This window comes from Cyanistes caeruleus, chromosome 3 (assembly GCF_971803275.1).
Source record: "Cyanistes caeruleus chromosome 3, bCyaCae1.hap1.1, whole genome shotgun sequence".
Taxonomy (NCBI): domain Eukaryota; kingdom Metazoa; phylum Chordata; class Aves; order Passeriformes; family Paridae; genus Cyanistes; species Cyanistes caeruleus.
In genome coordinates, this window is record NC_141703.1 from 70,595,837 (window position 1) to 70,620,972 (window position 25,136).

At 38.6% G+C, this 25,136-nt stretch overlaps 1 protein-coding gene across 12 annotated transcripts in view; it reads right to left on the reverse strand.

The window, feature by feature from the left end:
- SGCG (sarcoglycan gamma) overlaps positions 1-3,879 on the reverse strand; it is a 106,869-nt gene extending 102,990 nt beyond the window's left edge. For 6 of the 12 annotated variants that reach the window (XM_086881831.1, XM_086881828.1, XM_086881833.1 and 3 more), the window contains exon 1: positions 3,309-3,879. The gene's annotated coding sequence lies outside the window, so the exon portion shown is untranslated. The remainder of the gene's footprint in view (positions 1-3,308) is intronic. The other 6 variants (XM_086881839.1, XM_086881834.1, XM_086881837.1 and 3 more) reach the window with 1 other exon arrangement.
- Between the last annotated feature and the right edge of the window lie 21,257 nt (positions 3,880-25,136).

A 25,136-nucleotide genomic window follows, 5' to 3' on the forward strand; every position in this document is an offset into this window, starting at 1 on the left:
ATCAGCTAAGAAAATACTGGATGAGGACACAGTATGTAGCTACTCTGGTATTTGGTGGTTAGAGTTACCATGAATAAAAATGATCAGCAATACCATATTCTTGCATAAAAGACAACACACTACATGAACTGAAGCCAATCTTTACAGTTTACTTGTTGGTAAGGCTATAGCTGTTCCTTACAGAACATTCTTTACCTATGGAATATAGGAAGAAATTACGAGGAATTCAGCTGAACTTTCAGTTGAGAGGAAACCAATACGCAGAACGTGCATGCAAAGTAAAAGCTCATTCTGCTGGAATATTACTTGTTTGTTGTGACCAGAAGGAATCCTTCCCCTAAATCTAGCCCTGTCTTTTTACAGATTTATCATATGTACTTCTCAGTGCCTGGGAAATGAATTTGTAACTAAGATGCAATTTTCTTAAGTCATTTCACTTTTTATCAGTTTCTTGCTTCTGTAAAAACACTAAACACAGTTAACTAGTTTCACAATGATTTTATCTACTCCAACCACACCAGATGGGTTTAACAATGAAGTAAAAAGTTTTCTATCATGGTTCAAGAGATGCCTTTAAATATAGCAGCACAAGGCCTGTAAACAAAACTATAAGGAAAAAAAGCTGCACGTGCAACCACAGTTCTGAGGTAAAAGCAAATATCTCACCTGTTTTTTCATGTACACTTTTACTAAAAATCTTCAAGGTATGCACTACCTTCAAAAGCAGAAGTATTTAGAGCAAATGTTTGTGTTAGAAACCAACCAAACAGACCTACGCACCCCAACAAACAAAAAAACATCACAGCTAATAAAACCCCAAATTCTCAATTCCCCCTTTACATAACTTCCAACACTTCCATACCTTACTGGCATTTTATACGTCCCCCTCCCCTCACCTGGCCATTTGCATTGCTTAAGATACACTGTAAAAGAACATTTGTTGAACACCCAGCCACATTTAAGCTTCTGACTCCTAACATGAGCTCAGCTTTTGATAGCAATCCCTATACACCAATACACAATTTGGACATGTTATCAGAACAATATCTCATTAGCAAACAAACCATTTTGCTTCAGTATATTATATCCATATTCTACCTCTGCATAGTTACAGTACCAGCACTTCTGTGAATTTAACTAAGATGCTGATATGAATAAAATTAATTCAAGTATCTGGTTACAGAACGGAGCACTAAATCCATTGGTTTCTAAATATTAAAACCATGCTAAAAATCCTAAGTTAGACCAAACATCGCTACATCAATTCATCCTTACATCTTAGTTACATCCTAGCAGTGATTTTACAAGCAATACATTCACCTCCATAAAAAAAATAAAACACATTGAAAAGTTTGTCAGACAGTTCAGAATGACATCTCCTTTTAATACACTATACATGCTCGCTCCTATGCAAACCAAGTTTTAACTGTCATGCTGTCAAGAAAAATGATAATTCCCTAGTCATATCTTATCTTTTCAAGGAAGTAAGAACTACAGAACATTTTACAATAGAAAGTTGTATCATATGTTTAATAAAACCTGCTGCTTGCATGAAAGCCCAGAGAGATGCTGCACTTGAATCTGACAATGAAAAAGAAAAAAATCAAAAAACCCAACCAGTGAACAAAATGCAGAAAAGTGGGAAGCATTTCAAGTTTTATACATGTCTATTCTATTTCCTCAGCCCTCTCGCAGCCTAACACAATATAAAAGTCCATTAATAAAAGCCTAAACACATGTAAAGAAGTTTTAGAGCTGCACTGGGTCATTAACTGTGATAGACCTTCTTAAGGGATATATTCATGTGCCTATTGAATAAAGTCCCAACCTGAAAATCACCTTAAGTATGGTGCCTTATCAATGTTCAACAATCAGGCATCACCTGTAGCAACAGATGTACGTTTCAAAATCTAGTCTGCTTTTGAATGCTCCCCTAAATCTGGTTTCAAATATGTTAGATTATAATCTAACCAACCAAAAAAAACCCCATACCAAAAAGCTACTCATACTGCTTTGATCTAATGAAATTAGGTTCATTGCACTTCAGTTTTTCCTTCAGATTTTGCAACAAATATTGTAGAATTACCTTGGTATTTGAAAATTTGTAAGTAAAACAGAACTGCAGCTGATAGTTAAGGTAAGCTATAACCAAGCAAGTTAGTGCAGAACATTCCCTGTAAGGGGAAACTGTCTCATTTGAGACAGCTTGGATCTTTCCACTCTCAGTGCATTTGCAATGTACACATCTTTGTTCAGGCTGGGAGGGAAGGAGGCTTCCTAAGGTACAGATGTTTTGCTTATTTTTCTTTAAAGGGGTTCATTGTTGTTTTTTTACTTTGCAGCAAAGGTACCTAGAACCTCTGTGTGGAACTCTGTTCACTTTTTATTCTCAAAGTTCTCAGAAGAACTAAGCAAACTATTCGAGTTTGCCCTTTATATAAATTATGAGCAAATGGGAAAGAAAATAATTGCAAAGCATTAAAACTGGGATTTGATCTCCAACCGAGTTATGATGAGTCACACATTTCACTAAAAGTTTCTGCTTAATCCACAGACGCTCAGTTAAAAAGCCCCAGCGAGATGTGATCCAAAAAGAACAGCAGTTGCATTCACTGTTACGTCATACAACATAACAAACCCACTGAAGACTCAGGCGTTCTGCTCTGCGTCTCTTTCTGGTAAGACTTTGCAATTTGTTTTTCCTAAATATATCTAAACTGACACAAGAAGGTAGGTAAATTTCACAGAAGAGCAAGATGAAGCCAGTAAAGATGCCGACACTGCACTTGCAAGGAGACTCGATCCTGCTCCTCTGCAACAAACCGGAGTGAAGACGACGCCGGAGTGAGACAAGTTTGAGCGACCTGCTGGCAGCACCGCTCCTGCCACCCGGGGGAAGCCGCGGCACCCACTGCCCGGGGCAGCACAGACAGGCTGCTTCTCCCCCGCCACGCTCCCGTCCCGCGGTGATCCCCTCCCGCTCCTCCCTGCTCCTCAGCCCGCTGGAAACTTTCTGCGGGGCGCGGCCCGGCCGCTGACACCAGCGCCGAGCCGCCGCGGCCGCGGGATGCCGGGGCCGCACTCCCGGCGGGCAGGCACAGCCCGGGGCACAGCCCGGGGCACCGGAGCGCCAAGCGGCTCCTGCCGAACACACCCACCCGTGTGGCACCCTACACCGCGGCTGCTTCCCACCCGCCCTTCGCTCCTCGGCCGGGCGGCAGGACAACTTTCCAGGGGACGCTTGCCCTCTCCCGGCACGGGAAGAGTGTCGGCTCGGCTCGGGCCGGGCAGGCGTGTGGGGCGCTTACCTGGCGTCCCCGCTCGGCTGCAGGGCACGGCAGCGTCCCCGCGGTCCCCTTCATGCCCGAGGGGCTGCCTTGCCCGCACACTCGTCCTCATCCAGCTTCCTGCCCGCGGGCTGCGCCTCCTTCCCTCGCCCTGGCGGGGCGGGCGCCGCTCTCGCGGTCTCGCCGGCGCGGCAGGGAGGGAAGGAGGAACGGAGGGGCGGGCTCCAGGAGGAGGAGGAGGAGGAGGAGGAGGCGAGCAGGGGCGGGAGATGAGCTGTGCCCTCCCTCTCTCCGCCCCAGCAGCTGAGTGGACAGAGAGCAGCCGCGGACGGGCCGTGCTCCCCGGCCGTGTGGAGCGCGGGGCTGCCCTGGTCTCCGCTGCACCGCGTCCCTGCCGTGGTCCCCGGCTCTGGCGGGCAGGGCAGGACAGGGCTCGGCGGTGCCTCTGGAGGGCGCCCCGATCCCAAAGCTCTGCGCTCCATCGGAGCGAGCCGGCTCCAGGGTCGGCGGCTTGGCCGGGCTGGGCTGGGCCGGACTGGGCCGGGCCGGCACCGCCGCGCCTCGCCCGCGGCCGGGGATGGAGTTTGGGGCCGGCCTCAGGGTGGGACGGACGGGCTGAGGAGGATTCGGGATGAGTGGTGGGAGCCGGGACAGGACAGATGTGGTGGAGAGCACAAAAGGAGCTGGAGTAGGATGCCGGAGGAGGTTGTGAGAATAAGGTTTGCGCAGTTCAGGAGAAGGAAAAGGGATTGGGGAGGAAAAGAAGAAACTAAGGCAAAGAAGAAGGGTAACGTGGGTTGGGAAGATGAGTGATAAATACATTTTTTCCTGATAAATTTTGCAGAAAGGGTATTCAGAAAGGCAGGGAGGATTGAATACCAATAACCAAAGTTATCTCACTGATAACTGAGAGAAGAAAAGAATAGGAAAGGATTGTCGGGCAGCAAAGGGGGAAATGTGTCCTGTAAGTCAGCAAAGGCAAGTTTTGGGAAGATGAAGAGACTAAGGAAATAAGGATTCCGAGGAAGCCAGAATTTTGCTGGACTTGGCAGGAAATACATGTGAAACTTAGATGATGGGTATGGGGAAGTTTAGCGCCTTATCCTAGAGGTTAGAAAAATGAGTCACTGAGGAAGTGATTTTAACTTAGAGGGGATTTTAATTAGGGAAAGTATTCCCAAGTGGAAGCATTGGAAAAGTAGGGAATAAACACTGCAGGAATTTCTGGGCAAGAAGGAACTCTGAGATCAAAAGAACAATTCTCAGCCTGAAACAGCTAGTGCATCTGGGGAGAATACACAAACTTCTTGGTTGAAAGGCATGGGAGTGTTGCTTCTATGTGGGATAGAAATCACCCTGTCCAGAAACTTCTTCTATGAGAATTGTGCATTATATCTTAGCATCTTCTGGAAAAATGTGCCATCCCACATGGGTAATGGGGAGTTAGATTCAAGCTCTCCAAAATAAACTCACCTTTACAACCAGTGTAGCCAAGTGGATCCTGACCAGCCAGGACCAGCAGTAAAAGCAGTATTCCATACAGACTTGATACCATCCTAGTCCTTGGAGAACTGAATTGAGCTTTAGCATTTAGCCAACCCAATATGTCCATGTATGGACATGCAGACTCACTGCCTTCAGTGTTTACTGACTGGCAGTTCATATTGCTGAACTGAGCCACCCAGGAATGTCTGCTGCCCCTTGTGGAAAATGACCTGAGATATGATGGGATACAAACTGGGATATGTGAAACTGGAGTAGAAATTACTGTGTGTGCACTGAAATGTGTTGTTGAAAAAGGAGGTCTCCTAGCCTGCTTTGGGGTAGGGCTATGTAATCTATATTTTTCCCTTTGTTTTTCTCTCTTTGTTTTTCCTCCTTCCCTTTATTGTGCAGAATCTTTCTTCTTGTGGCTCATCAGTCACTGTAATTACATCTAAAACTAATTTTACATATTTTATGTATATAGAAATTTTTATGGGAGTTGTTACCTGAGATCTAGTGGATGTTACATCTCTTGCATGGAAATGGTGTGCCAGTCTGGACTTCCAGATGCTGTTCTAGTATTGGACAAAATAATGATGGTTAAAAATGAATGTTTAGCTGGTTGTTCGTAGGAGTTGGAAGTTCTCTGTCAGTTACCTGTGGAGCTGCTGCTCAGAACTGGTGAAAATCTTGTATATATGGAACAAGGTGAGATCAGCATTTTCAAGTTATTTCTGAGCTTTGTCATCCCTCCCCCCCTTTTTTTTTTTTGGTGATCATTATGAGGACTGTAGCTAATTAGGAAATCTTTTGTGAAAGGTCGCTGTCATAGGTGCTTGCTGGTATTTCGTGTTGTGTGTAACAAATCTCTTCTAGTTCCTTGAACTGTTAGGTGTCTGAATTTGAGTTAAAGTACTGCAAGTTATTGTCCTGGATAAACAAGAAAGTTTCATCAAAATCAGTGGAAAATTCAGTCACTTTCTTAAAAGTATCTACTTGTTAACAAATTCTTTGCTTGTTAACATAATCCATAATGTACAAGGATTTGTAAATCCAAAGTATAGTTTAAAAATTATTGGTATGGGTAAAATTCTAACAGTATGCTTTAATCACTGGGACAGCATTAGAATTTGATATGTTGATCACCTGGATTCAATGGTACTAATAACTTGTGCGCAAGAATCTGTTCCACAGAAAATGAAATATTATATTATGGTTACCAGCTATAAACTCCCTGAAGAACACACATTTATTTTGAGTGACTCTCCATTTTCTTTTTGAAGACAGATTGCTTGTATAGTGGAATAAGCAGTGAGTGAGATATAAATGTAAGGATATTTGGGTTTTTAAGAGCTGGCTAATATGTTGATCAGTTCAGGTTTGTGGCATTTATACCATCACGTAAACAGTTGAGTTCACCTTCTCCTCCCTCACCTGTCCCCACCCCCCCATCCACCCCTCACTGGCCATGTTGCTTATGTCTTTTTTTGGATTGCTACTCAGCTGTGACAGAAGCTAAACAGCTTTCCCAATAAAGAAGCTCAAGGTTGGAGTTGGGAATAGCTCATACTGACGGCATGGATCCATCTGTACTCAGCTGGTTCATAGCAGCTTAGTCATCGTTCTCCAAAGACGCAGCCTTTGGGTTAAACTATGACTTCTCACTGTGCTGTCATGTGTCATGTAAATGTTAATCTGCCAGCATAGCCCTACCCTTCAAAAACTGAATATTGGACTGGGAAATAGCCCACTTGTCTCTGGGAGGTCTCTGTAGCTCATGCTACAAATCCTATACTCTAGTTTGCGCACTTAAAAAAAAGCAATGATGCCCCCCCCCCAAGAAAAAAAACAACAACCCAAACCAAACAAAAAAACCCAAAACCTAACAACAAAACAAAACAAAAAAATCAAACCCCAGAGTTCTTAATATTTTCAGGGATTATGCCTGAGTGGTCAGCTTCCTTCTGAGAAAAAAATCTTGGGCTGTTTTATGAGGCCATCTCCCTGGACATCACCCAGCTGTGTAAATTCAAGTCTGAAAAATGCAAGGTGGGTTGGGCTAAAGGATCCAAAAGCTTTTCTGTGACTATGTGTCATATATGTGGCTAAATGACCTGCTTTTTCTGTGAGCACCTGTACAAAACATAAAGCAAGCCCTTGACAACATATGAAAAAAATACAGGGCTTTATCTAAGTTCCATGGGCAGGTATTGGTAATAGTTCCCCTCTTGAAATCCAAGGATAGAATGACAAGGTGATTCTACATTCAGACTAAGTGTCCATGAAAAGAGCCCAGCCTAGGTATTTCGAGGACTGGAACCTATGGGCAACCTTCAGTTGTGAAGTGCACTTTGTTTCTTATAACCCTGAGCTCCTGAGAAATTCATGCTCCTGAAATGAGAATTTCATGTTCTTCTCCAGCTCTTCTGTTGTCCATTTTGTTCTTCATACTGTATCTGGAATCCATGGTTGTGTCTCAAAGTTGTTTATGCTCTTTATATAGCAAACAAAAAGTATCCTTAGCATTCTGAAGATTGAAGTTTTCTTGCTACTCCTATTAACTCTACAGCCACTTAGGCAATAAAATCAGGATTCATTTATAAACTGAGGTCTGCAGCCTTTTCTGGTGCCTTCTCCACTGAGGGGCCCCAGAGTGTAGGTATTGGTTCAGTCCAAGGCTCCTTTCAATGCAAACCTGCTAGATCCAACTTGCTGGATTCCAAGAAGAAACACAGGCAGTATAGTTTCCTTGGTCATTCCTGGCAGGCAGTTTTTTGCATGCCTTCCTTGCCTCCTTTTTTCCCTTCACCCCTCTTAAGATTTTTTCCCTCTTATATTTGAATGTACTCTTTCAACGATTTTTTGCTTCAATGCAATTTTACTGTAATTAATTCAGACTACACATCTTGCTTGTCTTTTTGTACCCTTTAGATCTGACCAATATGAATGCACTGTTAGCAGAATGAACACAATTTTCATTTCTACCCGTTCTGTGCCTATTTATATTGTATTATTTTCTTCTCAGTTGCTAGTTTATCTCTTTTTTTCCCTCTGTCTGTGAAGAAAGGAATAAAATAATTAGATTTTAAATGCCATATTGCACTCCTAAATAAGGTATTGGTCATTAAAAATAACCTTTTATTATGACCCATTTTGTCACAAAATGTCTTGTAGATCATATGTTGTCCCTAAGTAAATTTTTTAACAATTTTTTAAAAAAATTATTTTTTAATATTACCTGCTTAAACCAAATCAGTCAGTGATTCAATGTAGTTGGATAAGTGTTTTGGTAGTGTCATGGTAAAAGTTGTTCATAAGCATGAAACTGTTACTGTAAAGCATTTGTAGTAGGGTGGGAAGTGCTTGAAAAGTAATTGTCTCACATTGATGTATGGTAAAATTGTGTACTATATTTAAACTGGTCAAATACAACAACTAAGACTTATCTTTTTCTTTTTTTAAAAAATGGGACTGTTTCCTGAAATTATTAGTGTCTCTTTCTGTAGTCATACAGAGGATGGATCTGAGTCATACAAAGAGGATGGATCTCTGCTGTAGGTTTTCTAGCAGTGGTTATAAGCAAGCTCTTTAAAATCCTTCTGAAAAAGGGCTTTAGAATATTGTTAACAGGGGTTTTCTGCTTTGCATTTGTTCTGGTTTTACTTCTTCTATCTAAATTATACTATATCTCTTGCCAGATTGCTATCAACATGCATGCGGCATAACAATTTTATTTTCAAATCTTTACTGTCAGCTGAATAATGTCCTTTCATGACACTATCTATGGAAATGTGAATTCCTTGGAGGCTTTGTAATAGTAATCAGTACTTTTGAAATTTCTTTTGTGCTCTTATTCAGACTTTAGCAAGAATGTCATACAGCCCTGAAGAGGAATCATTTCGTTGAGCCACTAGTTCTTGTGTCATCCAGATGAATTCATGCTCACTGTACGTCTTTTAAATGTACCAAGTAATGGTAATAATAAATCTGGTGCTTCAGCTATGTTACTACACTGAAACATTATTTTACATCATTCTTTTAGTGCGCGGTAGTTGTGCTGGAATTACCTCAGCCAACACATCTTATATCTGTCATAAAATTTTAAGCTTAGTTTATATTAGTATGTGTATCTTTGTTTTATTTTTTGCTTTTAAGAATATGGATAACACACATCCCAATAAGGAGCACAGGGAAAGTAAATAACAATAAAGAAATAAAATATTGCTAATTACATCCATCCATATAGAGCCAAATTAATACATAGTAGTATTATCTTGAATAGGCCATGAATTCTATCCTATTTGTAGGCTGTTAGGAATGTATACTACTCACTTCAGCTGTTGTGCTGAGTATATATTCAGTTATATATGTGGCTAAATATTTACAGCATGGACCATTACTTTATGTACAGTAATGCATAGAGAAGTCCTTTAATAGTACCTATAGATCAAACCATTTAGAATAGTCCATGAGAATTAGTGTCAGGTCTTATCCCACAGTCTCACACGTGAGAGTGATGTGCCCTGTTTGCTGTGCCATTGCTTCTGTCCCGACTCAGAAAGGAAAAATTTGGACTGTTATGAAATCCCCAAATAATTTAGAGCCTTTCAGAATTGCTTGTTCCCAATTAAAGTGACTTTCCCCTTCAGTCTTGAGGATATAATGATATTTGAAACTCTATTTTTCTATGAGAAGTTAGTGACAGAGTGCACCCCAAATTGTCCCCTATCTGCTTATAGAAGAATTTCTGCTCTATGTTCTTTCAGAAGTTCAGAAAGATTCTGAAGTTAGATTCTGGTGTGGCAGATCACTTGGGACTCCTAAAGGAATACAGGATGTTCTGAGAACCCTCAGTCCTGTGTTTCTGCCATTCTGAAACACAGTGAAGAGACACAGATAATTTCACACTGAAAAGGAGGGAATTATAGCAAATGGCAGCCAGAATAAAATAGCTACTTTAGAGTTGTGGCTACCTTTTCAAAATTGAAGCCCAGTTCCATGAATTCAGGAATGGTAATTGAGATGAAATAGCCAGGAAGAAAGGCACTATTAAATCATAGAATTCTTTAGCATATTTTCTCAGTTAAAAAAAGGAAAAAAGTATCTCAGCCTTTATTTTAGTATTAAACATATTTTTTCTCAAACAAAATACAGGCTTGTATTATGGCTTTGAAAAGGATGACAAAATATATCCTGCTTCTGTGCAACTAGTGCAGGATATAAATTTTCTTTGCAAAACATAAATTCATTTAGGATAAATGTAGTAGAGGTGAGACTTGCTTATACAGACATAATGTAGGAAAAGTGGTTTAAAATCTCCTGTAAACTCCCACTACTCCCAGTTCTGGTTCAACTTTTCAACCCTCAGTGTTCTTATAGGCATAAATGTAGTTCCTGAATAACTTGTTATTTCTAGGATCAGTATTTCCACTGCTGAGTTTGTGAGCACATTGGTTTAATTCTTTAGAAGTTCTGAAGAGTGAAGGAATGAAAGGCTAGATATCCTTCTGTGGGCATTGTTTCTTAGCTCTTTGGTTAACCACTCTGTTATTTTGGATTTCATTATGAGAATCCTATCTTTGATAGCACCATGTGTGTGCCTTAGGGAACCTAAGGTAAGTTCCTGTATTTCAGACCAAGAAGTAGAGTCTCCATTAGCTATGAAGATTAACTGAAACCTGATGCATTCCAGTGTCAATGAAGTATGTGTGTATCTGAAGCCATATGCTTAAAATTGCCTTCATAGAGCAATTACTTCATTCATTATTTTTTAATTAAGTGATTAAATTAATTAATTATTACTTCATAGAGTAGTTCTGTTCTAACAGGAGCTCTGGAGGTCATCTTCATTCATTCCTTGCTTAAAGTAGCTCTAATTAGGTCAGGTTGCTCTGGGCTATGTGAAGCTGAGCCTTGAACATCTCAGAATCTGTAGACAACCTCTCTGTTCAAAATTTGGATAGCCCTCAAGGTAATTTTATCCCCTTAATATCTGCTCTGAATTTTCTGTGTTCCAATCTGTCTGTTTCCTCTCCTCCCAGCCCAGTTCACCTCCAAGAAGAGCATGTCTCCCTCTTTATGGTATCTACTGGTCAATTCAACTTGACTTGCGTAAACACAGTGGATATATTCCTAAGTGATGAGGGAGACAGAAGTCCATTTATTTCTACAGGCAACTGGGAGAAATAGAGCCACCACCTTTGCTGTGTGTCTGTTCTCTGTGTAGAGCTTGCATGTTGAGTTCTTTGGGCTGTTTGATCTGTCTCACTTCAGGTCAGGTGGGATTGTGGCACTGAGCTGCGGAGGCCAAGTTGCTCTGAGTATGTGTCGGTTCAGGACTGCTTGTGAATAGAGGGCTTTACATCAAATCAGGAGCCCTGTAAGATTAGGTGCACCACTGAGCCACAGTTTTGCCTTACAGGCAAATAAATGTTATGAAACTCCTGTCAATTTGCCATCTGTAGGGTCCAGTGCTCTTTGATATTCCCTAGGGGTATCCTACTTGGCAGCCTGCAGTGTGCACGTTCCCTCCTTGTCCTTTGTCCCATAAGGGTTTCTTGGACAATGTAAGACAACTCAAATGGCATTAGACACTTGTATGTGGATGTATGCTTATTCCCATTGTTTGTTTTTTTACTTCTGTTCTAAGGATAGGATTCAGTTTGAGATTTAGAAACCTGCCCATCTATATCTAACTGTAAACTAAAGGTTTACACTTCCATGATCATCAGCGGGGACCTGGGCCTTGATTCATTTGCTTACACAACCAAATGGGCCTGGTGTGCTCTAGTATATCCAAGGCAGCCATGGGATCAAAATGGTGTGCTATGGGATTTGTAGGAGACAACTGTCCTTCTGGAGCAGCAGCTGAAAGCCAGTTAAAACACCCTACGGAATCTGAAATTTTAGTAAACATTTCCTGGCTAGCTGAGAACTTGTTATGTGCTTATTTCTTTTTCCCTTCAGGATATATGTGGAAACTTTCTTTACTCTTTCTGCTGCTTCTGCTCCACTGTGCAGCAGTATGTCACCCTGCTGTCACTGTTCAATTATCACTTAACTGAAAATTGGCTTGATTATGAATTGCATGCTTATTAAAATCAATTTAAACATAAATTGCTGTTCAATAATATACCTTGATGTCATTCAGTGTTATTAGTAAAGATGCTATGCTTTTTTCATACTTCATTGATGCCTATTTCAAACCAATGAATAAATATTTTATTAAATATTTTATTCAAATGTAATGAAAAGTATTTCTTCCTTACACACAGTTTTTGTAGCACATGAAATATACTTTGCAGACCTTTTTCTCTAGTTCTGTTAGGTGCAAGTTGCTTCTAGTTTTCTTTCTTTGAAGTTACAAATATGAATGTATAATCCATCTACTTTTATATATAACCATACTTTTCTCTTTCGCAGTGTGTACAACAATAAATCATCTCATTAAGTAATTTGAGGAATACATAATGAGCGACTTTTGGATATAAACTTTATTGTATACATGAGCTGAAGTCTTCATAACTATCCTTGAAATAATTTTTTGACTGGTGGGATTAATTATATATCACACAGATGCCTGTCATACACTCTGTTTACACTATAGGGAAATGAAATAGGATAGCTAATTTTCTTTTATTCTGTTAAAATGCCAAGGTTTAATTAAACTGCTTCAGCTTAAGGGTTGCACAGCTACATTCAGCTGTCACAAAGCATACTAGAAATTGATTTGTCATTGCCTACATGCCCAAGAAGACATTCAGCAGGCATCATAATTTCACTCAGAATTGTTTTTATTAATCATAGCTGCTTTTCAGTTTCTAAAATTTGTATGAGAAACGGAGTATATTAAAATAAGTTTCAGCCATATGCTCAGGGAGTAAAAACAATGGAGATGCCAAATATCTGAAATCTACATTCAATTTTGAATTAACATCTGGGTTTTGCTTTTTATATGAGATTTTTATAACACTGAAATTTCATGCATGTTGGAACATTTTACATAATCATTCCCATTATACAATAACAATAAGACAGTGTCATGAATTAGCAAGACAATTATGGACAATAAAAACATAGTAATAGACAATGGAAACTAACCACTTGCTTGCAGCAATACATACTTGCATGTAAAGTGTAATAACCATGATATAGAGGATTTTAAAAAATGTTGGCAGAAGGGACATTAAGCTTGTTCACTTCGAGCACTCCACACCCAGCCTTCAGTGATGTGAGAAAAACAAGCACCATGCTGAGCAAGAGAATGCAGCCATTACTGTGTCAGTATTTCCAGTGTAAAATCCACAAAGGCAAAAGCTACATATATAAGAAGGATCTTAGTGCTGTCTTTAAACACTTGGGGAAAACTGGTGTTAACAGAATCCTTTCTCCTCTACTGCTGCCTGTTTGCAGTGAAAGCTCCAGCAGAAATCTGTGCACAGTGTGCTTCTAGCATGCACACAACTGTCCGGAGCTTGGAGGTATTTCCTTTCAACTTCTGTTCTAATGAACATGTAAGGTTTCACACAAAATGTAATAATTTACAAGGGAATAATTGCAGAATAGGAATACAAGTAAAACAAGTACTGTCTACATGGGGTTCACTCCCTAGGTTTGGATCTTGTATGAAGCTCATTATTGGGGTTTCATTTTTGATTGAACCTTCCTGTTTTCCATTTCCCAAGGACAGCTAAAGTTCTTGTAGTTTCTGTAGCTGTAATCAACACAGTGTTATTGAAAAGTTCTGTGTCTCATATGGCAGGAGAGCTCAACAATTCTGACATTTTTAGTCAAAGAACTGATGGCCCTTGATCCTAACATTTAACTATGGGTAATGTGTTTCCTTTAGTGGTAGAATGAGGATAAAATATGTGACTTAAATCAGAGAGGATCTAAGCTGAAGCTGTCTCCCATTCAGTTTCCTTCAGCCAAATTAGAGGCACCTAATTCTCTCTGAAAGCTTTCTGAAAGGCTTCTCTTACATGCTTGTAGTTTGTGCTGCCTAACTTAGTCTTTGCTTGTCCTGCAAGCAGGCCTCTGTTCTTGACCCTTCCCTGAGAATGTGATTTACAACTAGCAACAACTAATTAATTAAGCATTAAGGTTTTATGCACCTCTCATCAAAGTCTGTATGTGATGTGAGAGTGCAAACCTCCAAGACTGATGTGAACAACTGCAAGTATAGCAAAAAAATTACATTCTGACAGTCTTATCAAAGCCTGGTGACAGAACAAATTAATTTTAGAAAACTGAACATAGGGTTCTAGGATATAGTTACTTATATTAACTATTAAATGAAGGTAAGCTGAATCTTTAGGCGCTACAGTAATAGATAAATTTATAATATTTCAAAGAGGTAAAGGGATGTAATCTAATACATTCCTTGTGTGACCTCCACCAATTTTTTTTATATATACATTGAGATATTTAAAACCATTACAATTGCATAGAAATTGTTGTGAAATACATTTATCAGAAGAAGCGAATGGAGTGAGTGTTTCTAAATATCTAATATTGTTTTGGGAGGAGGAGCAGGAAGTAGATCATCATGTGGTGTAAAATGGCATGGATCCTTCCCTCTTTTTGAAGGTAATGCTGCTCAGAATATGAGCCATTGACTTTAGACATAGAACATTAAATCAGAAAGGAAAACTTTTCCTTTCATATATGCCCATCAAGCACTTCAGTGATGCTTCATTTAAAATAAAAAACCTTCAGCTGACATAATGCACCTTCAGGTCTCCAAGTAAAATTCTTATCATTGTTACATGATTTGTGGAACGGTAGAGAGCCTTGCGTTTTAATTCGTCAAGGTTTGTCTACCACACTTGGTTTATTTTAAAAGCACAGACTGTGAAGCTGAAAATACTTTTTGGGAAATTGTCTTCACTTTTTCCTCTTGCTTCAACTGTCACCTGCTCCAGAAACAGTAAGTGACATTATTCATACTCATTCATGCAGGGATGCACTTAATATGCTCACAGGAAAAGTGTTCATTAGTTGATTGAATGTAACTTGATTGCCTGTGGATAACATTCACAGGTTTATTTCTTCATTTCAGCAAGGAATGGAATCTGCCACACCTCAGTCTGCATAATTATGAATACAATTCTTACTGTCATGAGGAAATACTCATACAATTATAAAACATTCAGTGCAAAACAAAACATTCAGCTGGTGATGTCTTCAATGACACTAGGGTATTCAAAAATAAAACCATACTTAAAGATGTTCTAAAAGAATGAAAAAGGTTCTTTAGTTTTGCTTTATGGTAAATATTTTAGGAGCATCATCAAATAGAAGGTGCAAATTTTCTTGTAAAAAGGGTCTGTCTTGGGTGCCTGGTTTGGTGGAGAAGTAGAACATACAAGAGGTACCTCAAGGTGTTCACAAGATAAAAATTATGAAAAACATAATAAACTTAATAAAACATCTATTCAAAATGAAACAGCTGTATTTATTAATAATTTTTGGGGAGGCTATATATTAGACAACTTGTTAAGAGGATTCAGTAATATTTCAGAACTTTGTTTTCAAAATTCCTTGGGAAATTTCTAATCTTTGGGAGAGTAAAGAAATGCTCATTTTCAAGAAAAGTTTAGCAAAAATTTTTGAATGCCTTTACCCAAGTATAGATGATTACAGAACAAGTGGTTAGAGGAGTACACTTCTTCATGTTGCGACAAGCAAAGATGCCTTGCTTTCAATGACTGCACCTTGCTTTCCATCTCCTTTCAAGTGGTGGCAACAGCCCTGTATTGCACACAGAGCTATTCTTGATCTGTTTATCTGCCTCCCAGCTCCCCTGTATGTTCATGATGTTTCTCTGCATTAGAGAATTCTTGAATATCTTTGTAAAGAATAAAAAAATAATTTAGTTTCATGTAATAGATGTTAGGAGCTAGGCATTCCCTCCATCACTTCCTTATGAATCGGTCGTGGAAGTTTCCATGTGCATATTTCAGTTTATCTTTACATTTCAAATAGATTTATTATTTCTTTCTGCTTTGCATAGATCTTTTCAGAAGTTAAAGGAGTGTTTTTATCAGGTTGCTGATAGAATAATGGGAATGGAAATTAATTTGAATGGAGAAGAAAGATAATGTTTGTGTTTCCTTTATGACTTAGATGAAAAGAAGTAACAATAAAAGGGGTGAAAGCAGCATACAAGAGAATCTGTAGATGTGTGTAATGTAGTCAGTCATTTCAGGATGAGTAACAAACAACCATCATTCAGATATAAAAGGTTTTTATTGTGGTTTTAGTTTGAAATTTTGCTGTGACTCAGCACAAGTGGAATTATACAAAATAATTTTTCTTAAACTGGTAGAATTAGTTGCTGCTTTTAAAATTACTCTCTCTCCATTGGTTAGAGAGAGGGCCTGTATTATATAAAGGTCTTAAAAAAGGATAGATTAATAAATAGGGATAAAAGAAGGAAATGTGAATTCTAAGCAATGTGTCAAGTTTTTTAGAAAATGTTTATACCGGTAATGTTTGAAAAAGCAAGACCTTTTTATGCTGGATGAAGTTATCATATGTCTCTATAACACATCCATGACATACCCTCAATATGCTTACTTGCAGAGCTGCTGCCAGTGGGACACTGATGTTATAAGGCCTACCTAAATGTCATAAAAATGGAAAGCAGATTACAGTATTTTGTGCTCTTCTGTCATGCCCATTCCCACCAAGACAAAGTCTATGGGGATTGGGATTGCTAGAATTATCATTTTAGTGGTACTAACAGTATTAGCTCAAGGGACACATTGCAGCCCTGCTAGTTTTATTTTCCCATGCTTGAACAGGAAAGCTCTCAGTCAGATGAATTTTTTCCACATATGCATTGTCAAGGAATTTGGGCATTCTGAGCAATGGTTGAAAAGAACAGGGAGGGTACTCTGTTTCAACTTCATACAGTTACCCTGAAGAAGGTTTATCATGAGGAGTATGCTGACAGATGCTGCAAGCCATTAAGTGTAACAATCTAATTAAACACATGCACTAAAAGCATAGTCACAGTCAAATGGTCACATAGTAACTCTCATCTCTATAGTCTCTTTTTGGAGTTGGCTCAGCTTAATTATGAGACCTGTGGAGCAGTGGTTCTCAGTGCAGTTGCCTCCTGTTTTCCCAGAGCACCTTGTCTTTCTCTAAGTGTTAGTTTCAGTCTGGTGGTATCACTGATGTGTCTCACCAAAGGTCATCAAAGAAGCATACTGCCACCTGGATATGAGTCTAGATTAATTTTAAAATTAATTTTAATGTATTTTGAAAACTACTACCTGACTGATTACTGAGCTTCATGGCCTCAGGGAACCCTTTTAATGCACAGCTCTTTTTTTGTAAGCCTCTTCTGCTTCACAGTGCCTTCAGAGATCCTGAAATAATGCTGACTGCTGCTGACATCTTTATTCCATTTCAGTTTTTCTCTGATTAATGGATGTGTAATAATTATCTTACGGCTAAGATCTCCATGCAACAGACTTTATTTGCTTGCCTAGACTTAAGGAAGATCACGTACACATATGTTTTACTGATATCTTCTCCTTATCTGTGGGTGTTTATACAGATAATAGTGCATATATAGCAGAACAGACTGTCATATGGATCACAAAAGAGTAGTGGCCTATTCCCTGCAAAATATAGAGGTCATCTGGTCCTCCCATTAATACTTCATGTAAAAGTGAAGGTAGATGAGCCTGTATTGAGAATTTAGAATGTAAGGAATTGAAAATATAAGATGAGGTCAGCGAGTCATCCAAATTAAATGCAACATGTTTGCTTGATAAAGAGTAACGTGTCTTCATGCTTTTCTTGCACTTTTCTGCTTCTGGCCTTTAGAATTTTGTGGCTTCAATCTTGGATTGCACTGGGGAAGGGCCAGTTAGAAGTACATATTCAGAACTGATACAGAGTTTTTGAAAATTTCCTTAAATGTGGGAGGAATAGAACCTCATACTACTTGGAATGGGGAATATTACCTAATTCTGATGCATAGATCTGTCCTAGTTTAAGGTTGTTCTCAGTTTATGTGGGATAACTGAGTACAGAGTCCATAGATCACAGATTGCAGCCATAGGAGAGGCAGATTGCTATTTGGCAGAGGTGCCTGTAGTGTCTGCCTCCTGAATGACAGACACAGTGATTAGGTAAAAGGAGCAGGATAAATCTTGTAGGCAAGGAGGGAATGTAAGTTATGCAAAGAGCAGCTGATTAATGTAAACATATTGTAAGTAAATGATTGATTAATAGGCATGACTAATACATGGATGAAGTCATATTTTTCAGCAGCAAACACTATGGTCTTACATTTTAAATCTGTGTCTAATTTCAGTGATTATGCATGCAAATCAGATAATGACATATACAAGTAGCCATTTAGATGAACAACTGGCCATTTGTGCATAAATTTGCATGCAATCATGTTATAGACTCATTAAGTACAGAACTTTGATTAGTTCTGTGGGCACTGTCATTCCCTGAATGAGGTAGATCCTCAGAGAAAAGTATTTTATGACCATACAGTTAAATAAGGCACCCAAGCACCTGAAAGCAAATGTAAAGTTACACAGGGAAATCTTAAATCTAACATTTTCTAATGTCTGCATAGTTAATTTTTCAGACTTAATATTATATCTTTTTAGCATTGTTTTAAAACTGCATAGTTGAGTTCAGATTGAGCCCTACATATAAACGTTAATTTTTATATATAAATAGATTTTTAAGTTAAGATCCTACTATCCTTCTTGTGGTTCTGAAATCTAATGTTCTTCAGGCTACTGTGACCAGGCTGGGTAAATGTTAACTCATTTTCTAAAATAGTGGCCTTCTCAAAAGCATGTAAGTAACTTTGAAGCCTGTCCCATTTTCATAAGGTGACTTAGTGATTTAAAATCATACTTGGGAAGACTGTTAGAGTTAAGGCTCTTGAATCCCTTGCATGTGTCTGGATATCATATCCAAATCTCTGTTTCAAAATGTCTGAGGAACATATTTTAATAGTTGTATAATTACCTAAAATATTTATGGATGGTAAATGGGGATTTAATACTATTTTACTATTTGATGTATGAATTGCTTATGGCTGCTTCTGTCTTTATCTAAATGTCTTTGCAAATCTGGCCTTAAATCATTTTTGAGAGAATTGTGGCTTAGTATTCCAATTAACTTAGGTACTTTACAATGTTGACTCAATATATTAACTCTCCAGATTTTAGTGCTTTTCATCAATCATCTATAAAAAAAAAAAAACCAAACCAAATTAGTTTGAAATCTTGATCTTTAATCCTCATAGTAACCACTGTAGCATGAAGACCTTGGGGGGAAATCTGGAGAACCAAGGACTGAGTTTCTAATTGATTTTTCTTTAATCCATAAATATCCCCATTGTCTGTGATTGTAAAGTATCATGGAAAAATGTAAAGTGTTATTGAAGAAGAGCCCTGTCTAGGTTCTCAAAGGCACCTGCAAGTCCCACAAATAATAATATGTATGTTAATCAAGTGCTACTTTATGCTTGTAAGTATTTTTATGACAGACTTTATTTTCTCCCATGCTTGTGATAAATTTTTGAGTCTACAGTTAAAGTGGAAATCTGTGAGGTTTCTACAGGTGCCTGGAACTATTAAGTTTCAGTGTCATGTCAGTTAGGATATTTGTACCTCCATTAACAATTAGAAGAGGCTAATGGATCAATAGCCTTCCAGGGCTCAGAGCTGTGATATGTATTGCCTGATGCTCACTGAACCTTAAACTGTCTTTGCCAGCTCTTGCTTTTGAATAGCCTTCAAAATGAACATCACATTTTAAATCTGAGCAGTCAGCTTTGTTGCCTTTTAATGGTAGAACAAGACTGAGAAGAATAGAACAAATTGTCTCTATGAACTTTCGTCTGCAAGTCTACTTCAGCTGAACTTAATTCCTTTTCACAAAGGAGAATACTCACTTCCCTTTGTTTTAGTCCATGAAATATTCAGATAGACCATATAGTCTGGCTTTCTTTCACGCCTGTGATTGCTTTTGAAAGGAAGCTCAATGTTTGCAAATGTTACCAAGTCACAGAACAGCTGAGGTGGCAAGGGACCTCTGGAGAACTTCTAGTCCAACAGGGGTCAGAAAGAGCAGGGCCATCTCCAGTCAGGTTTTTAGTATCTCTGGGAATGTAGACTCCAAAACCTTTCTGGACAACCTGTGCCAGTACTTGACCACTTTCATAATTAAAAAGCTTCTTCATAAGTGCAAGTGGACTTTTTTTGAATTTAATTTATACCCATTTCTTGTCCTGTCACTGAATAGAATCTGGCTCTGCCTTTTTCACTACTCTCCATCAAGTCCATATAAACATGGATAAGATTCTTAATGAATGCCCTCTTCTAGAAGTAAAGCATCCTTTCTCATGTTGTTGGCTGCTTCAGTCTCTAAAAATTGTATATTAGACACTTGTATGATAGATGCTTCAATCTCTAAAAATCCCTTCAGTTTTCTTCATTGTCAGTCAATGGACTCACTCCTTGTACTGGAGAACCCAGAGGTGGACGCAGCACTCCAGAGGTGGCCAGTGGTCAGCTTGCTGGCAGCACTCTCCCTAATGGCAGCCAGGATGCTTCTCATTTTCTTGGGATCCTTCCAAGCAAATCCCTGAACAGATTAAAATCTGCTCTTCTGAAGTCCAGGACTGTCATCCTTTTAATTGTCTCTTTTCCTCTTTTCAGGAGGAATCCTCTTTCTTAAAGCAATAATAAAAAAAATTATCTTGACTGTTTGTCTGTTTTTGTAGAACTGTATTATGTTGCTCCTCAAGTTCCATTATGCTTGTAATTATTTGTAAAGTATTGGAAGAATGTTAATTGTATTAGAAGATGACTATTCTTGAAGACAGAAAATGCAGTATACTTAGTACTTATATTGTAGTTTGGCTAATTCATGAAAGACTTGAGATAAAATCATATAGCAGGAATACTATAAAAAGTAATAAACTAGGGGAATAGATATGGTGTTGGAATTAAACATTATAATTGCAATGGCTTTAAGCTATTCATGTTATTCCCATGTGCAATACAAGAAGAAAATTCCTGAGGGGTTCAAGGAAGACATAGAAGGTTATTTTGTTTTCTATGGATATCAGTCCTTAACAGAAGACAAATGAGAATCCCTTGGAACAAAAAATCAACATTTCAGATGCATTTCATTTAGGGGTAAAATGCATGTGTGGAAAACAAGACCACTTCTGTAGTAAGCCCCTCAGAACAGGACTATTTGACATGACACCAGACCTTGAATATTTTAATGGTCAAATAGAAACCAAATATTATACTGGTAATTAATATTAAAGATCCATGTTAAAGCATGATCTGAGAAGACTCTCAGAAGCTCCATAGCCATTTCCCTGTGATCTGCATTGATACCTGCACGCAACCAACATTCAAAATGTAAACTACACTTATGTATATATTTTTGCTCATTTCCAATGATTTATGAAGCTCATTTTTCCTTTCCTGTGTGTAGGGTACTCATACATTCCTGAAGTGTTTTGATAGTTCCTGAATTTACTTAAATGACAAGGATTTATTTAAAGGTATCTATTGTATAATAAAAACTAATTTGCATTAATATAATGAGGTATTTAGTCTAAATTATTCTAGTGAGAGTAGCTATGAAAATTGTTTTGAAGGATTTATTTTCCACTTATGAGTTTCTTTCAAATGAGGATTACATACTCAGAGGAGAAGTAATTGATAAAAATAGCTTTTTGCCTTTCAGTGTTTTCACTCCCATTATCTTACTCTAGAATAAGAAGTTAAATCTTTACAATTTGAGACAATGAAATAATAACCATCCCTAAATCTTTACTGTAGTCAAAGAGTTTTAAATTGTTGGCTACCTGCATTATAAAACTCACCTAACAGAGCTATTCAAGGTCTCAAAATTTTCTTGTCGGCTTTGTTCAACTGTATGCAAGCAGTTCTCATTTGATTACAGCGTACAATGAAAACAAACCTCTGGATTTCCCACATGCTAGTGCCTTTGTTAATATTGTAATAAAGTAATTTACAGCCTGGTGTTGGAGCTTGACTACTGCTGAAGACTCATAAATACAAAGCAAATGCGAAAAGCAGCCGTTTTCTGAATATATATAATACTTCTTGCATGCCTACATGGTCAGTTTTGCCCACATCAGAGCTGGAGTGAATTCTCCAATTGTCCTCCCATCTACCCTGCAGGTACATCACAGGAGGGCTAAGAAACACAATTCTGGATGAGATCAGTGTTGCAGGCTACGGAAGAGAAAATAAATTATTTTAATTTTTTTTTCTCCCTTCTTTAACCATAAATTATAATAATCTCTTGTCTTAGTATAAGAGAAGGTGAAAGATAATTTGTTCAAATCTGAAATTCAGAATAAAGGTCTCTGATGAGTTTTGTTTAGCTTACAATCAAAGAAATACTTTTTTTCTTCATTAGTTCTTGTCTAGTTAAAGGAGAAAAGCAATTAAAGCAAATCACCAGTGAGAATGCATGAACTTGGTAAACTCTTATTATTATGTTAATATTTTCCATGTTGTTTCTGAGCTACCTGTGGCTGTTTGGCCTTGGCCTATGATTTTGACAGGTGAGCTCACACTTGATTGGTGCACAACCTAGGAATGTATATATCTGTCATGGAAAACTTCTGTTTCCAAATGTTCCAATATTAATGGCCCAGTAGGCAGTGCCCTTTTGTCTGAAGTCAAAGCATTAGAAATCAGTGTGATGACCAGGTTTTCAACCTTCTGGTTAGTTCAGATGTGGAAGACCACATTTTCTGTGGAAGACCCCAAGTAAAAAACGAAGTTTCATATTATTCTTGCAAGAGTTTGGATCTAAGCAGCATAGAAAAATAAACTAGCTTATAATAGCTTCATAACTTTGCATTCATACATTGACTATTTAGAATATTGTTATTCTGATTTTTTTCTTTTTTAACCAGTGTTTCAAATTTGAATATTTTTAAGCAGAAAGCAAGGAAAGTGCCTCACACTTCAAAATACATGCTTATAGAGTGTACAGTTTTCCATTTAAAATTCAGAGAGCTCAGAAAAAAACCCTCAAAAATTCATGGCCTTTTTAGATAACGTATGTATGTATATAGACACATATAAAATACTTTTTTTTACATATTTTAGGAAAACTATTTGCAAATAAGTTTTTTTTTTATTAATGTGCATCTAAGTAGGATTAAACAGGCTATTTAATTATTGTAATACAGAAGTTTCTTGGATGATAATAAATTTAATCTTATTGCTAAGAATTCTTTTATTTGCATTGCTGGAAAACCTGCAAGACTTTTATGGAATCTAGGTTGTACTATATCTTGATTTTGAAACAGAACAAAACGTGGTTCTGGGAAGGGGCAAATGGACTGAAAAGTTAAATGAATATTTTAAAGACATCTAGAATGTCCATTTTGGGGAAGGGGATTTCTGAACTTTGGAAGAAGTCCAAACACAAGCAATTTATTAAGTGTCCCAGGGATATGGAACAGGAAATTATAAACTGCTGTAGTGGCTTGACCCTGGCTGGATGCCAGGCACCCCCCAAAGCCTTTCTAATTCTCCTGTCCACATCTGGACAGTGGAGACAAAATAGAAAAAAGGGTTCATGAACTAAGGATCAGGAGAGATCACTCACCAAATTTTGTCATGGGCAAAACAGGCTTGAATTAGAGATATTAATTTAATGTATTGCTAACAAAATCAGTGGTTTGATAGAGCAGTGTGATGAGATGTAAAATAAGACCTTCAGAACACCTTCCATCCACCCCTCCCTCCTTCCCGAGCTCTGCCTCCTTCCCCAGTGGCTCAGTGAATGGGGTCATTGTCAGCTCATCACATGTTGTTTCTGCCATTGCTCAGGGAGGGGAGTCACTCCCCTGCTGCACCGTGGGTCTCTCCCGTGGGACACAGTTCTCCATGAACTTCTCCAGTGTGAGTCCATCTCTCGAGCAGCAGTCCTGCTCAAACTGCTGCCGTGTGGGTCACTCTTCCCCGGGCTGCAGCCCTTCAAGGACAGGCTGCTCCAGCATGGGCTCCTCTCCCCAGGGGCCTCCCATGGGGTCACAGCCTCCTCCAGGCACCCACCTGCTCCAGCATGGGCTCCTCCATGGGCTGCAGGTGGATCTCTGCTCCCCTGTGGATCTCCAGGGGTACAGCTGCTTCACCAGTCTTCATCACGGGCTGCAGGGGAATCTCAGCTCCAATGCCTGGAGCACCTCCTGCCCCTCCTTCTGCACTTGGGATCTACAGGGCTGACCCTCTCCCAGTGTTCTCACCCTGCTCTGCCCTGGCCACAGTTACATCTGTGCAGTAACTCTCTTCTCCTTCCTAAATACATTATCTCAGAGGCATTACCACCATTGCTAATCAGCCCAGCCTTGACCAGCAGTGTGTCCATCTTTGGAGCTGCCTGGCATTGGCTCTGCTGGACATGAGGAAAGTTCTGGCAGCTTCTCACAGAAGCCACCCCTGTAGCCCCTTCCCTGTATAAGAGCTTGGCTATGCAAACCCAATACTACCATTTACCATCAGCTGTAAGAAAGTATTGAGACTGACTCTCTGACTTTAAATATGACCTTTTTATCTAACAGATAAAAAGGGTAAGGTAGATCTTGTTTTAAAATTGTTTCACTGCCATTAAATGGCCAACATTCCACAAGGAATGCAGTCACAGCTTTTTCATTGATAGTAAGATTTTATGTGGATAGAGTCCAGAACAGAAAAGCTGGTAACCAAAAATAAATGCTTCTTTCCTTCAGAAATGATTATGTGTAATCTTAATATTATGTAAATATTTAAGTACAAAGTGCTGATTTGGCAATGGAAAAGAAACACATAGAAATAGAGGCTGTTGTAGTTTCTGAGTGTCATGGGAGCAGAGGTGTGGTGGGAAATCAGGGGAAAATTTCTGACTGTGTTAATGAAACCTACTAGGGTCATGGCTCTATGGCCAGGAGGTCAGATAGAGTGGTCACCCCAATCTCTTCAGCACTCCTGGTAAGTAATTCTCTTTCCCTTAGTGAAACAGTCTCCAAGTCTGTACAAAGAACTGAACAAGAAAAAATAGTGCTTCTTTCTTGTTGACCTTGTCTACATGTGCTGGTCAGATTCTTCAGGCTCCAAATATTTCCAAATAATAAGATAATACTGTAAACCTGATAATAAGTAATTTTCTTAAAATACTCCAATTAGTTTTTGTGTTGCATTAATATTTTATTCAATCACTTTCTGACTGACTGTAGATTTATACAAAGGCTTTGTCTGCAGTATTCAAAATCATCAGAACAATGTCGTGGCTTTTCTTTTTTGCTGAAAATGATTATTTTTCTTA